We start from the raw sequence: 16,436 nt of genomic DNA, 5'->3' as shown, positions 1-16,436 counted from the left end.
AGTTCAGGTGTACTATTCTCTCCCTCAACTTTGGGGACAGAAACTTCCACATCAGGCGTATTCACATCTGCATAGGCATCAAGTTCTGGTACCTTTATTCTAGGTCCTGAGAGACCAAACTTTGGCATCTTAAAATAAGGCAGTTTTCCAGAGGGAGCGTCAATGTCAACATCTGGAGCTTTCAATTCGACCTCAGGGCTTTTAATGTCTCCCTGCACACTCAGATCAATGTCTGGGACACTTACTCCAATCTCTGGGGTAGAGAGATTAAGATCAGGAGCATTCAACTCTACCTCAGGGCCAGAGAGGTCAGCTTTTGGTAAACTTAGATTTATATCTGGTGCACTGATATCACTTTCAACATTAGGAGCAGATAGATTTAGATCTGCTTGAGGTATATCTAAATCTACCTTTGGGGCTACAAGCCCAGTCTCAACTGTGGGAACTAAAATATTTATGACAGGTGCATCAACGTCAAGGTTGGGTCCCTCCAGTTTATGATTTGTTTTCAGGTCTAGGTCATGACCTTGAAGGTCTACTTTTGGTAAATTCACATCGACCTCTGGAACTGATATGTCTAAATCTTGTATCTTAAGCTCAATTAATGGAACCCCAATGTCGAGATCAGGGGCTTTAAGGTCTACTTCAGGCACATTAATATCAAGACATGGAGCAGCGATGGCTCCCTCAATTTTGGGGGCAGGAAGGTCTGGTGTTTTCAGCTCTACAACACAGGCTTGGAGGTTAGCTGTTGGTAAATTGACATACACATCAGGAACAGAGACATCCAACTCTGGGGCCTTTTGATTAGCATCCATGTTTGGTCCTTTAACTCTTGGCCCTGTTAAACCAAAATTTGGCCGTTTGATTTTAGGTAACTTGAATTTTCCAGAGGGAGCATTAAGGTCAACATCTGGAGCTTGAGGATCTACCTCTGGACCTTTGATGTCAGCTTCAGGCAAACTAATACTCAAATTTGGAGCAGCGATGGCTCCCTCAATTTGGGGGGCAGAAAGATCCAGGTCTGGTGTTTTCAGCTCTACAACATGGGCTTGGAGGTCAGCTGTTGGCAAATTGACATCCACATCAGGAACAGAGACGTCCAACTCTGGGGCCTTTAGATTAGCATCCAGGTTTGGTCCATTAACTCTTGGCCCTGTTAAACCAACATTTGGCAGTTTGATTTTAGGCAACTTTAATTTTCCAGAGGGAGCATCAAGGTTGACATCTGGGGCTTGAATATCCACAACCAGTCCTTTGAGGTCAGTTTCAGGCAAACTCACATTGAGATCTGGAACAGCAATGTCTCCCTCAATTTCTGGTGCTGAGAGGTTGAGGTCTGGTGTTTTTAAGCCGACATCAGGCCCTTTCGGATCTGCTTCGGGTAAGTTAACATCAACATTTAATTCTGGGGTGTTAAGATCAGCATCTACATCAATCTCCGGTCCTTTTACTTTTCTAATTTTTGGCCATTTTATTTTCGGTAACTTGAATTTTCCAGAGGGAGCATCAAGGTCTACATTTATATCTGGTCCTTTGAGGTCAGCTTCAGGCAAACTGACATTGAGATCTGGAACAGCGATGTCACCTTCAATTGCTGAAAGGTCCAAATCTGGTGTCTTCAGATCAGCATCCACATCAAGGTCTGGTCCCTTCACCTTATGTCCAGACCAGTTAATTTTGGGCATTTTAAAAGTTGGAAATCTATGTTTTCCAGAGGGTGCCTCAACGTTGACCTCTGGTGCCTGAAGATCTACATCTGGAGCTTCAAGGTCAGCTTTGGGTAAATTAAGATCTACATCTGGTGCACTTATTTCTCCATCAATGTTTGGAGTGGAGCGATTCAAGTCAGGTGCAGACAGGTCAGCATCTATGTCCACTTCGAGTCCCTTAATCTTGGGTCCAGAGAGTCCAAATTTGGGCTTTTTTAGAGTAAGCCATTTGAATTTCCCTGAAGGGGGCTCAATGTCCACTTCTGGTGCGTTAAGGTCTACTTCAGGGCCTTCAATATCTGCATTTAGCAAATTGATGTCCAAATCAGGCGTGTCAAGCCCTGCATCAACATCAGGGACAGAGAGACTGAGGTCAGGTGCCTTCAGATCTGCATCAACATCTGGAGCTTTTATCTTTGGTCCAGAGAGCCTGAATTTAGGCTTTTTGAGTGTTGGGAACTTAAATTTGCCAGTGGGAGGATGAATGTCAACATCAGGGCCACTGAGGTCTGCTTTGGGTAAATTCAATTCTAAATCTGGGGTGCTCATCTCACCCTCAATCTTTGAGGCAGAAAGATCAACGGTTGGTGTCTCCAGATCTGCCTTAACATCCACATCAGGGGCTTTGACTTTTGGCCCATGAAGACCAAATTTGTGTTTCTTTAAATGAGGCCATTTGAATTTACTTGAGGGAGCCTCAATGTTGATATCTGGAGCTTGCAGATCTACCTCAGCTTTTGGTGAACTCAGATCTACATCTGATGCGCTTATCTCTCCATCAATGTTGGGAGTGGAGAGATTCACGTCAGGTGCAGACAGGCCAGCATCTATGTCCACGTCAGGTCCCTTCACTTTTGTTCCAGATAATCCAAACTTGGGCTTTGTTAGAGTTAGCCATTTGAATTTGCCTGAAGGAGCCTCTATGTCACAATCTGGAGCTTTCAAGTCAGCATTTGGACCATTAAAATCTACATTTGGGGCTTTAATTTCCACATCAGGGGCTGAAAGGTTCAGGTCTGGTGTCTCCATCTCTCCACTGAGACCAGGGCCTTCTAAATCTGCTGATACGTTCACGTCTTCATTTGGTGCTTTGGCTTTTATGTGTGGTAGATTGAAGTGAGGCATTTTTAATTTTGGATGCTTGTACTTCAATCCATTCGTCTTAACCTCTGGTTTCTCCAAGTCAAGTGAGGCATCTGGAGTGCGGAGCTTTGGTATTGATAGACTGTCTTCAGGGCATCTGAGGGTGCCATCAAGATCTGCTCCTTTCATTACAGGCCTAGACATTCCAATGGTGGACATTGTGAACTTTGCATCACCATCAGTTCCAGGTGTGTCCAATGTCACATTGGGCAATTCCCCATTCAAAGTGGTACCATTGATTTCACTCTTCAACCTCCCTTCAGCATTTAATTGTCCACTGAGGCCATCGACCTCAATAGTTGGTGTCTCAACTGATCGCTGCATTCTGCTGTAGGTATCCTTGAGCATCTGTAGACAATCAAATAGTAAATAAAGCATAGTGCTATGTGGTACTTAGTGGGCAAATACTAAGGTATTGATCCATAATACATTATTGGCATAATTCTTCAAAATAACCTTGGAACTATTATGTCAGCATAGTGCAATGACTGCTGGCATAAATCAAGTAAATTTGATTCTGACACTTACATCCCCAGGACCTTTGAGGCCACCGTCCAATGAGCAGAGACTGACGCTGGCTTTCAGATCCTGCTTTGTCATAACTCTCATGTTGTCATTGTAAGGCTCCATGATCTTGAGTAATTTTATCCTGTCATCTTTACTGAGGTGGTTCAGATTTATGGTGACAGCAACAGTCTCATTGTCTAAAAGAGTAGAGAAAAAAGGCTCTGTCATTTAAAAAAAAACTTTTACTAATAATGATCTATTATGATTCACATCTTATAATTAGGAATGTTTTTGATCAGAAAGGAACTAGTATGTGACATTTTACCTTCTTTTAAGCCACTCTTATCAGTGACACTAGGGTCTGTGCTTCCAGTGATGACAACTCCTCCTCTGTCTGAATCCTCCAGGACCAAGCTTTTGGAGTAACGTCTTTGCTGACTTTCCCCGTTCTAGTAAGATGTCAACAATCAAATAAAATTAAATATCAATTGTAGTCATTATCATTAAGCAGCAACCGTTTGTAACAGTTACATTAGCATGTATGCAGTATCCATCCAAAGTGGACTAAGAATCTGGTAAGACAAAATATCTATGGTTATAGCCTCAGATTATTTACACTGTGAATACACCCCAGGATAGATGTTTTTAGGAGAACAGACTCCCTCAAGGCTCCTGCTCTTTAAAGGGGCAATCTGCTTTTCAAACATTAACAAAGAGGTCACCCGCCATTGTTTTTGTAAAAAGCTGAGGGATGGGGCTGGAGAAATGTTACCACTCTCAAATTCATAGATAGAGCTATGGTTGCAAGGACTGACCAGCTATGATATAAAAATACTATACAGGGTTTGTTTACAATTATATTGTTTACTAACAATGAAGTAAAATGAGCTTATATTTTGGGTTCTGTTGGGGTACGACAGTTGACCTAAGCACACAAGGCTTTTATAAGTTATATTCTTCATGAATCAATGGAATATATCATTTATTTAAGTACAAAAATGGATGTATCAATCTCAGATTGCCCCTTTAATGGGAAGCATGAAAGGTTATAAAATGTCAGGGAATGTTATAAATTATTTGACTCACCATGATTTCTGAAGTATATTTACAGCGGCATATCAAGAACAATGTCCTCACTATAACCTGTAAAAACAATAACAAAAAATAAGTGAGGTACAGTTTGTCTTTACTATCAGTTTATAATGTGATTTAAAAAGCAAAATTCCCTCTAAAATAAGACATTTAATCTTATAGGGTTTGATGTTGCACAACAATAAAATGTACATTGAAAAATCCTCAAGGACGATTTTCCCTATCATTTTGTAGGAGCCAAATTAAAAATATATTTCAACTTTATATTTTAACCATTTTTATTGTTGGAATTGTTGCATTTACTAATTACAAAACTGCCTCACATTAATATAATATCTGTATGTGGTGATATATCTGTTAATGAAAACTTTTGTGAGGTGAAGCTAGCAGAGAAAAACCACTTCCTCTCCCAGCTCTGTGGGTGAAACATCCACACACAAACACACACAGTTGCACACAGTTAATGCATCTCTGCTCAGACTTACACCTAAACAGTCTTTGCTAGACTTTTGCTACGTCACAAGATAAGGCAGGTGAGATTAATGCTTGAGCATTTCACAAATGGAGTGTCACGGATGTACGTACAGAATAATATGAAATTCTCAGACCAGGTTGCATAACTTAACATGTAAAAACCAACCAAAATATTAATTGGACTGCTGAAAGGTATCCTCACAATTGTTATAATGACAATAATTAACCACTCTAAAGCTTTTGTCATTAATTTACTGCTGGCTGATTGACAGAGAGAGTGACAGCGACACCCACACACAGACAGCCGCACGTTTAGGAACCCCTGGAATGGCCACTGCCAGGATGCTCAGGGGAATGTGTCGCAAAACAGTTGGTTTACATGCATGATAGCTTACATTCCATACCTACTACCACATACTGCCACACCCACTACTGTAATGAATGTCAATGTGTTCACCTGCATTGTGATGCTGAGGGTTCGGGCAGCATGTCAGAAAGAGGGAATGGTGTAAGCCAAATTATGAGTGTCATGATATTGGCTTCAAAACATTACATTATTGCACCAGAAGGGGTGGACTGGGAAAAGAATCCGGCCCAGGTATTTTATCCACACCAGCCCACATCACTGTGCACGCCGCCAACTCATCCCCAGCCATACACACACATCCCATCCCCACACATACACCCTACCCTGACCCTACTTGAACACAGGCAGTAGTGCTGACACATAACATTGGCAGTACAGTACAGCGTTTCTCAACCATTGCTGTACCAGTGACTGACGAGACATGGTCCTCCTCAAATTTTTTAACCAGCTCGTGTTTAAAATAAATACAATATGTAAAAACACCACTGGAGACTATAACTGTGCATCTGCTCTAGTCATTTTGTTTGCCTCCCTGTTGTGCTGTTGATATGTCTCTGCATCTTATGTCAGAGTGATCTTATGTCACTCTGTGCTTCTTATTGTTCTCTGTCTGTCTGCCTGCCTGTCTGCCTGCCTGCCTGCCTGCCTGCCTGCCTGCCTGCCTGCCTGCCTGTCTGCCTGCCTGTCTGTCTGTCTGTCTGTCTGCCTGCCTGTCTGTCTGTCTGTCTGTCTGTCTGCTTAAGCCTTATATGTTCTAAAAGCCAAGCTAATGACTTAGGCTATATTGCTAATTAGTACCTGTCATACACTACATATATACAAGTATATGGACACCCTTTAAAATGAGTGGATTCGGTTATTTCAGCCACACCCGTTGCTGACAGGTGTATAAAATCAAGCACACAGCCATACAATCTCCATAGACAAACATTGGCAGTAGAATGATCTAACAGCTAATAGACCAGACGCTAACTAGAGGTAAGAGACAGAACTAGTCTGTTTGGTAACATCGCTAATAGACCAGACGCTAACTAGAGGTAAGAGACAGAACTAGTCTGTTTGGTAACATCGCTAACAGACCAGACACTAACTAAAGTCTATAAATCTAAAGTGGAAGTTGGGAGAGTTATATTTGAGTGTTTCAGTGAAATGTGAGGGAGGCCCCGCTCTCTCGCTTTCCCAGATGCTTATGTAATACCTTGCTAAAACCAAGTATAGAGTTTATTTGTTATAATTCATTGGTATTAGATTTAAAAGGTGATCGAATAGCTCCTGATTTGTAATGTCATTAATGCATGTCTTTTGAAGCAATGTTTAAAAAAAATTTACAAGTGAATAGGTTGGTTTACTTTTAAGTTTAAGTTTCCCACGTATCTCGTTAAAGTTTTGACCAATGAGGTAACTTGTTAAGTTGTGGCCAATGGGAGAGTGGACTGGTTGCTGGGAAAGAAAAGAGAGGGAAACGTTGAAAGAAGGGAGAGGAGAGACGTTAGTGGGGTTGGTGAAGGAAAAACGACCAAAGGAAACGATAAAGAGAGAACAAAAACATACCTACAGAGTTTTTTAAAGGGAAATCCTGATTTTATTTCTATAAAAGAGTGTTTATTATTTCATTAAGAAAGACCTAGTAGAGACTGAAGCTGCCGTCGCATTGTGGAGACATTCGACATCCTACAGGTTAGCCTAGCATCGTGCAAGACTTGGAGAGAATTGCTTGTGACGATCAACGAGTTCGGGTTTCCAACGGATGTCTGTTGCTGCTACCGAGTACTGGCTGCATTGATAGCTGTGTTCGCTGTGGATCTTGTGAGGACACCTGCACGGAACTACTATATTTTGCTGAGGCATTATCTACAAGTAGTGAGTAACTACAAATGTGGGGTGGACTTCGGGACTTTATGTATGTCGTCATTTTTTTTATGAGCTCCAACGCGCGCCCAGGGTTTAAGCAAGCTTGCAAATAATTTGGACATGGGTTGTGGAAAAATCATTGGGGTTTATTATTTTTATTTCTTTTGATGAGATACATTGAACATTTGATTAATATAGATCTTGAACCTTATGTCTGTTGTATTGGTGGAGTCATTTACTGTTTCAGTTTCATTTAATGCATGGGAAAGCATATCCTTATAACAATAACCAAGTCTATAATCATTCTATCTGAAGTTAATACCCTATTTGTCATTCACCCTAGCAAGTTTACAATAGGGATTGTTATTGGAGATGTCCTTCTCACCTAATATCCCATGCTGTTCAGATATTCTAAATAAGGTAATATCGTGAGAGTCAAATTCGAGCCTGGTGAGAGGGTTACATTTTTGGGGGCTCGTCCGGGATCTTGGTTATTGTTGATGGGATATTTTTGACTCCCCATTAGACAATTTTGAATTGAAATTTTGGATTTTCTTCTGACATTGCTGTATAGGCATAAACCTACAACATGCATGTTGAAGAGATTGTTACCTGGTGTAGAGAGAAACAGCTAGCTACTAATCGTGCAGTTGTCCTTAGCAGTGTTACAGATGATGTGTCTGATGAGGTTCTGCTGGAAATGCTGACTTATGTTAAGGCTTTTGGTAAAATTAGACTGCATGGTCGTTGTTCTTATTCAGCTGGTAAAAAGCAGTATGTTTTGGTAGAGATATCAAACAACCTTAACGAAATAGCTGTGCCAAGTGTTGTTGGGATACCTGGAGAGTTGGGTCCCTGGCCTGTACATGTAGTTTCACAAGTCACATCTCCAGTTGAGAAAGAGGGTGAAGATTTCCAGGCAAAGCTATTATCCTTTCTGAGATATGAAGGGAAGACTGTGGCTGATGTTAAAGGCCTGGTAAGTCCCTCTGGTGCTGACCTCAACGCTGAACTGGTTACTGCCATAAGTTCACTGGTAGAAAAATGCAACAATGTGCCATCTGAGACTCAGAGTTACCGTAAGCTACGTATGTTCTCAGGTGTGAAGCCCACTCCTAGTGGAGAGGAAGAGTATGATGCATGGGCTGAGCAAACCACCCATTTTCTAGAGGAATGGCAGTGCACCGACAATGTGAAAAAACAGAGAATAATAGAAAGTCTTAAAGGGCCTGCTGCTGACATTGTGGGGTTCTTTAGGACCGGAAACCCCCATGCTACAGTGATCGAATACGTGAAGGCTCTAGAAACCGCATTCGGTACCACCGAAAGTGCACCTGATCTCATGGTAAGGTTCAGAAACACATTCCAGAGTGAAGGAGAGAAGCTTTCAGCTTACCTGTTGAGACTTGACAAATTGCTGCACAATGTATATCGAAAAGGAGGCATTGAGCTGTCAGAGATGAATCGCACACGCATTGGCCAAGTAGTGAGAGGTGCATCCTCACATGACATGGTTGCGCTTCGTATTCGCATGACCTATAAGCTGCGTGATCCACCAACCTTTACTGAGCTGCTGCAGGAAGTAAGGGAGGAGGAGGACATGATTCAAGACAGGAACACAACGAAGAGTGTTGTGAAGTCATCAGCTGTTGCTCCTGTTGCTACAGTTTGTGAAGAAGCTAATACTGAGATAGAAGTGCTGAGAAAAGAGCTAAAAGGTTTGAAAATTGAAATGACATGTCTCATGTCTGCTAACGTCACAGCAGCTCACTCTGACACACAAAGGTCAGATGTTGCATTTAGAAGCAAAAAGAAAAGGGTAAATCCATCACAAGAACAGACACAGGCCGACAGAAACCATGGAGTGTTCTGTTATAGATGTGGAGAAGATGGCCATTTCAAGAGAAACTGTGAAGGTGAAGAGAACTTGAGGAAAGTCAACACACACCTGATCAAACAAAAACGGTCTATGGGAAACTACAGAGGGACCCAGTAAAGGAGCGGCCTGACGTCCCGGTGAAGATACGTTCCACAAAGTGCCACAAGTATGAAGACATGAAAGACATGCTACCTACAGGTTTAGTTGGCCCAAGTTCTGTCGTTTCTGTACAGATTGAAGGTGTCTATGCTAAAGCTTTACTAGATAGTGGTTCTCAGATTACTCTACTTTACAGATCCTTTTATGACAAGTACCTGACGCATTTGCCATTGATTCCTATAGGAAACTTAGAGATATGGGGCCTTAGCTCTGAGCAGTATCCATATGATGGCTATTTGTCGCTCAAGCTTGAGTTCTCGGGATCGGTTGTGGGCGTAGCAGAGACCATTGAAGCACTTGTGTTGGTATGTCCAGATCCAGCCATGAAAGGTGACGTGTCTATTCTGGTCGGCACAAATACGTCTGTAGTGAAGAGACTTATGACTGCTTGCAGAGAAAAGGAAGGTGAAGGTTTCCTTAGCACACTACAAGTTCATCCTGCTATCAAGGAGGCATATGAGAGGATGAGAGAAACCTCAACTGATGATGATGAGAAGAGAGGAACGGTCTGGTTCGCACAGACAAAACCTGTCACCCTGCCACCTGGTGGGCAGGCGAGAGTTACTGGAATTCCAAAGTTTCCTGGGATACCGTCTACTCAAACCCTTCTGGTAGAGAGGCCTGAAGAACCCCAGTTCCCTGAAGAACTACTAGTGAGGCCTGAAATCCAGACGGTTGCAGTTGTGTCGTCTAGAAGAATCACCCTTACTGTCAGGAATGTCTCGACAAAGGAGATCACTCTGAAATGAGGTATGCCTATTGCTCATCTGTTTCCTGTAGATATTGCTCCTGGGTTTCCATTGAAACGAGAGCAGGATTCATCTGAGAAATTGACGTCTTCTTCATTCAACTTTGGAGATTCTCCAGTGCCTGAGGGATGGAAGAAGAGGTTATGTGAAAAGATGATGGAAACGAAAAGAAGTGTTCTCAACACATTTTTGATGTGGGTTGTTCAAAGAGTACTCATCACACCATCAGAGTTACTGAAGACAAACCATTTAGGGAGAGATCTCGCCGCTTGGCTCCAGCTGATGTTGAAGATGTAAGGAAGCATCTAAATAACTTGAAAAGTTCTGGGATCATATCTGAGTCGAGAAGCCCCTAAGCATCTCCTATTGTGGTGGTGAGGAAAAAGAATGGCACCATACGCATGTGTGTTGATTACAGGACCCTCAACAAGCGCACTGTTCCCGACCAGTACACAGTCCCACGTGTGGAGGATGCTCTGACATGTTTGAGTGGGAGCAAATGGTTCAGTGTGTTAGATCTCCGAAGCGGAGACTATCAAATCCCAATGGGTGACATAGATAAAGAGAAGACTGCATTTATCTGTCCAGTTGGATCCTACCAATTTGAGAGGTTGCCACAGGGTGTGTCCGGAGCACCTGCAACATTTCAACGTGTCATGGAACAGACAGTTGGAGACATGAATCTACTCGAAGTTCTTGTTTACCTTGACGACTTAATCGTGTTTGGAAGGACGCTGGAAGAACACGAGCAGAGGTTGCTCAAGGTGTTGGACCGCTTGAAAAGTGAAGGCTTAAAACTGTCCCTTGACAAGTGTCAGTTTTGCCGCACATCTGTCAACTATGTTGGACATATCATATCCCAGAATGGAGTGGCCACAGACCCATCAAAAATTGAAGCTGTCACCACGTGGCCAAAGCCTGAAACTGTGACTGCTCTGCGTTCTTTCCTAGGATTCTGTGGATATTACAGGAGATTTGTGAAAGACTACTCTAAAGTGAGTTACCCCCTGAATCAGCTCTTATGTGGATATCTTCCCGCAGGCAAGAAAGGGAGAAAGTCCAAGAAAGAGGTGAAAGCCTACTTCAATAACTCAGAACCATTTGGATCAAGGTGGAATGAGAAGTGTGAATTGGCATTCGAGACATTGAAGGAAAGCCTCACAAAAGCTCCTGTGTTGGCTTTTGCTGATCCTCAGTTACCATACGTTCTACATGTAGATGCTAGCCGCGAAGGGTTAGGTGGAGTACTGTACCAAGACCAAGGTGAGGGTCTGCGTCCTGTGGCATTTGTGAGTCGAAGCCTGACCGCTTCTGAACGCAACTACCCAGCTCACAAGTTAGAGTTTCTTGCGTTGAAGTGGGCCGTGGTTGATAAACTACATGATTACCTGTATGGGGTCAAGTTCGAGGTTAGAACAGACAACAACCCATTGACATATGTCCTCACGTCCGCAAAACTGGATGCCACTGGTCATCGTTGGCTGGCTGCGTTGTCTACCTATGACTTTAGTCTCAAGTACAGGCCAGGCAGGCAGAACATAGATGCCGATGCTTTATCTCGCCGCCCTCATCAGCAATATGCAGTGGAACAAGATTGGAGAGACATTCCTGCATCCGGTGTTAGAGCCATGTGCCAGATGTCTAATGTTGTTAGAATAACTCCTGGATCATCTCATAGTAGAGTGATTGATCAGTTGGGAGCCTCTATGCATGATGTGCCTCAAGCATACTGTAACCTGAGCATGCTGACGTCTAACATGCCCAGATTGAGCACTATGGAACTTTCTGCATCGCAACAAGAAGATCCTTGCTTAGGAGAGATGTGGGTTGCTCTTAATAAACATGATATCACCAGGGTGACCAGGACAAAACATCCACTCATCTCTTTGCTCCTGAGAGAGTGGGAGAAGCTAAAGATGGAAGATGGAGTTATGTACAGGATCACACATCCGCCAAACAAGACTCGTCGTGCTCAATTACTTCTTCCAGAGAAGTTCAAAACTATGGTTCTCACGTCGCTGCATGATGACTCAGGTCATTTAGGATTTGACAAGACATATGGACTTGTCAGAGACCGGTTCTACTGGCCACGCATGAAGATGGAAGTAGAAGAGTACTGTAAGTCCTGTGCTCGCTGTGTACAGAGGAAAACACTTCCAAAGATAGTTGCTCCGCTTGGTCATATGCAAAGTGATGGACCTATGGACCTTGTGTGTATGGATTTCCTGTCCATTGAGCCTGACTCCAGTAACACAGCGAATGTTCTTGTCATTACGGATCATTACACAAGATACGCTCAAGCTTTTCCTACGAAGGATCAGAAAGCATCCACGGTCGCCAAGGTATTGTGGGAGAGGTACTTCATCCATTATGGTCTGCCCAAGAGGATGCATAGTGATCAAGGTAGAGATTTTGAAAGTCGACTCATCCATGAGCTACTGAATATGCTTGGAGTGGAGAAGTCAAGGACAACACCATATCATCCTCAGGGAGATCCGCAACCCGAGAGATTCAACCGAACCTTGTTGAACATGCTTGGAACTCTTGATCCTACACGAAAGAACAAATGGAGTCAGTATGTTGGGCATCTAGTGCACTCGTATAACTGTAGTCGGAATGAAGCGACTGGCTATTCGCCATATTTTTTGATGTTTGGACGTGAAGCTAGATTGCCTGTTGATATTTGTTTTGGAGTCTCGAGTGATAGCTCTTCAGAGAGAACTTACCTCAAGTATGTATCTGATATGAAGAAACAGTTACAAGCTACTTACAAACTTGCTGAGAGCACTGCTGGAAAGCAAAACCAAGAAAACAAACAGCGATATGATAAGAAGATCCGCTACACGCAACTTATGCCTGGAGACAGAGTCCTCATACGGAATCTAGGACTGCAAGGAAAACATAAGCTGGCAGATCGCTGGGCCTCTACGCCATATGTGGTGGAAAGTCAGATGTCAAACTTACCTGTGTTTCGTTTGAAGCCTGAAATTGGAGATGGACCCATTAAGATTCTTCATCGAAATCACCTGCTACCACTGGGGCAGAAAGTGCGCATAGAACCTGTGGTTAACATAGAACACCTGGTAGAAGGACCCTGCAAAGAAGGAGGAAGAGAAAGGGACATGAAAAGTTGCCTGGAAACTGTACTCCTCGGAATGATGAGAAAGTTGAAGAGGTTGAGAATCCAGAAGATGAGAAGGATTTTGACTCAGAAGATGAGGACATCGGAGTATGGTATGAAGTGCCAACTACAAACTGTATAAGCCGAGAAGTGGAAGAGATGTCGGAACCATTTAGCTTGGACTTAGACATAGTTTGGAATCAAATGACAGGGGAACCTGAAAGAGCAGACGAAGTTCTGGAAGTAAAAGAGTCCAGTCAAGAAGCTGAGGTCGCAACTGGAGTTGAAGTAGATGATAATGAGGCATCTAACTCAGTTGAAGAGATTACAGAAGAGGAACGAGAAGTTCAGGGAGAAGTGGAAACTTCTGAGGAAATGGAAGGACCAGGGATAAGAAGATCTCAGAGAGTAAAGAAAGCGCCTGTATTACTTACCTATGATAAACCTGGAGTTCCAAGTATAGCCCCAGTTGTCAGATATTGTTCCACATTGTACAAGTGGATTGGATAAGGGAAACACAAATGTATTTCATTTTCAATTATCTAACAAGTTTTGTCTCAGCTGTAGGTTGTAGTTAAGAGTTGACACATTTACTTGTCATTACATTTCACTTATGTTTACAAGTCATGAGGACATGCCTATTTTGGTGGGGGGAGAGTGTAATACCTTGCTAAAACCAAGTATAGAGTTTATTTGTTATAATTCATTGGTATTAGATTTAAAAGGTGATCGAATAGCTCCTGATTTGTAATGTCATTAATGCATGTCTTTTGAAGCAATGTTTTAATTTTTTTTACAAGTGAATAGGTTGGTTTACTTTTAAGTTTAAGTTTCCCACGTATCTCGTTAAAGTTTTGACCAATGAGGTAACTTGTTAAGTTGTGGCCAATGGGAGAGTGGACTGGTTGTTGGGAAAGAAAAGAGAGGGAAACGTTGAAAGAAGGGAGAGGAGAGACGTTAGTGGGGTTGGTGAAGGAAAAACGACCAAAGGAAACGATAAAGAGAGAACAAAAACATACCTACAGAGTTTTTTAAAGGGAAATCCTGATTTTATTTCTATAAAAGAGTGTTTATTATTTCGTTAAGAAAGACCTAGTAGAGACTGAAGCTGCCGTCGCATTGTGGAGACATTCGACATCCTACAGGTTAGCCTAGCATCGTGCAAGACTTGGAGAGAATTGCTTGTGACGATCAACGAGTTCGGGTTTCCAACGGATGTCTGTTGCTGCTACCGAGTACTGGCTGCATTGATAGCTGTGTTCGCTGTGGATCTTGTGAGGACACCTGCACGGAACTACTATATTTTGCTGAGGCATTATCTACAAGTAGTGAGTAACTACAAATGTGGGGTGGACTTCGGGACTTTATGTATGTCGTCATTTTTTTTATGAGCTCCAACGCGCGCCCAGGGTTTAAGCAAGCTTGCAAATAATTTGGACATGGGTTGTGGAAAAATCATTGGGGTTTATTATTTTTATTTCTTTTGATGTGATACATTGAACATTTGATTAATATAGATCTTGAACCTTATGTCTGTTGTATTGGTGGAGTCATTTACTGTTTCAGTTTCATTTAATGCATGGGAAAGCATATCCTTATAACAATAACCAAGTCTATAATCATTCTATCTGAAGTTAATACCCTATTTGTCATTCACCCTAGCAAGTTTACAATAGGGATTGTTATTGGAGATGTCCTTCTCACCTAATATCCCATGCTGTTCAGATATTCTAAATAAGGTAATATCGTGAGAGTCAAATTCGAGCCTGGTGAGAGGGTTACACTTAGTTAATTTCATTCCGATCTCCTTTGCATTATTGTAGCCTTTTCTGTAGCCTGTCAACTATGTGTCTGTCTATCCCTGTTCTCTCCTCGCCACACAGGCCATACAAACGCTTCACACGGCGTGGCTGCTGCCACTCTAATCTGGTGGTCCCTGCGCGCACGACCCACGTGGAGTTCCAGGTCTCCGGTAGCCTCTGGAACTGCCATTCTGCGGCCAACAAGGCAGAGTTAATCTCAGCCTATGCCACCCTCCAGTCCCTCGACTTCTTGGCGCTGATGGATACATGGATTACCACAGAAAACACTGCTACTCCTACTGCTCTTTCCTCGTCTGATCATGTGTTCTCGCATACCCCGAGAGCATCTGGTCAGCGCGGCGGTGGCACAGGAATCCTCATCTCTCCCAAGTGGACATTCTATCTTTTCCATCTGTCTATCTCCTCATTTGAATTCCATGCTGTCACAGTCACTAGCCCATTCAAACTTAACATCCTTGTCATTTATCGCCCTCCAGGTTCCCTTGGAGAGTTCATCAATGAGCTTGATGCCTTGATAAGTTCCTTTCCTGAGGATGGCTCACACCTCACAGTTCTGGGTGACTTTAACCTCCCTACGTCTGCCTTTGACTAACTTCTCTCTGCCTCCTTCTTTCCACTCCTTTCCTCTTTTGACCTCACCCTCACACCGTCCCCCCCTACTCACAAGGCAGGCAATACGCTTGACCTCATCTTTACTAGATGCTGTTCTTATACTAATCTCACTGCAACTCCCCTCCAAGTCTCCGACCACTACTTCGTATCCTTTTCTCTCTCGCTCTCCTCCAACACTACTCACTCTGCCCCTACTCAGATGATAATGTGCCGTCGCAACCTTCGCTCTCTCTCTCCCGCTACTCTCTCCTCTTCCATCCTATCATCTCTTCCCTCTGCTAAATCCTTCTCCCTCCAATCTCCTGATTCTGATTCCTCAACCCTCCTCTCCTCCCTCTCTGAATATTTTGACTCTCTATGTCCCCTATCCTCCCGGCCGGCTCGGTCCTCCCCTCCTGCTCCGTGGCTTGACGATTCATTGCGAGCTCACAGAACAGGGCTCCGGGCAGCCGAGCGGAAATGGAAGAAAACTAGACTCCCTGCGGACCTGTCATCATTCCACTCCCTCCTCTCTACATTCTCTTCCTCCGTTCCTGCTGCTAATGCCACTTTCTACCACTCTAAATTTCAAGCCTCTGCCTCTAACCCTAGGAAGCTCTTTGCCACCTTCTCCTCCCTGCTGAATCCTCCTCCTCCTCCCCCTCCCTCCTCCCTCTCTGTGGATGACTTCGTCAACCATTTTGAAAAGAAGGTTGACGACATCCGATCCTCATTTATTAAGTCAAATGACACCACTGGTCCTGCTCACACTGCCCTATCCTATGCTTTGACTTCATTCTCCCCTCTCTCTCCAGATGAAATCTTGCAACTTGTGACGGCCGGCCGCCCAACAACCTGCCCGCTTGACCCTATCCCCTCCTCTCTTCTCCAGACCATTTCCGGAGACCTTCTCCCTTACCTCACCTCGCTCATCAACTCATCCTTGACCGCTGGCTATGTCCCTTCCG

The sequence above is a fragment of the Coregonus lavaretus genome (assembly GCF_964263955.1).
Source record: "Coregonus lavaretus genome assembly, chromosome: 1".
NCBI classification, from domain to species: Eukaryota; Metazoa; Chordata; class Actinopteri; order Salmoniformes; family Salmonidae; genus Coregonus; species Coregonus lavaretus.
The sequence above is the reverse complement of the archived record's forward strand: the minus strand, read 5'-3'. Positions refer to the sequence as shown.